Source organism: Penaeus monodon, chromosome 29 (genome assembly GCF_015228065.2).
Source record: "Penaeus monodon isolate SGIC_2016 chromosome 29, NSTDA_Pmon_1, whole genome shotgun sequence".
In the NCBI taxonomy this organism is placed as follows: domain Eukaryota; kingdom Metazoa; phylum Arthropoda; class Malacostraca; order Decapoda; family Penaeidae; genus Penaeus; species Penaeus monodon.
The window spans coordinates 2162039-2162379 of record NC_051414.1 but is presented as its reverse complement, the minus strand read 5'-3'; the positions used below and the strand labels follow the sequence as shown (position 1 = coordinate 2162379).

The following is a 341-nucleotide window of genomic DNA, read 5'->3' as shown; positions in this document are numbered from 1 at the left end:
AAGACATCTTAATATACTTCGTATTTGATTTAATTTATCCTCATCATATCATCTTTTGTGACCAAATTCCTCCTCTTTGTTTGTAGATTACGTTTCCTCAATGGTGCAATATTGCAGAGCTGTCCTTTATCCAATCAGAATCAACCTTGCAACACCGATGAATATAATATCGAATCTTATAACAAAGACAAGCCAATCATTTGTCAAAATTATTAACCAAATAATTACAGCAACAAAGTTATTAAAATAAATCCAGACATTAAAAAAATAATGATAATGGAAAATTATAAGACATGATCCAGCAAACCAAAATTTTCAACCATAACACACACCACGCGGCT

The 341-nt window shown here is 30.8% G+C and overlaps 1 protein-coding gene across 1 annotated transcript in view; it reads right to left on the bottom strand.

Annotated features, from left to right (window-relative positions):
* LOC119591617 (exocyst complex component 3-like) overlaps positions 1–341 on the bottom strand; it is a gene marked incomplete at its 3' end in the record, with an annotated part of 4119 nt that overhangs the window by 3628 nt on the left and 150 nt on the right.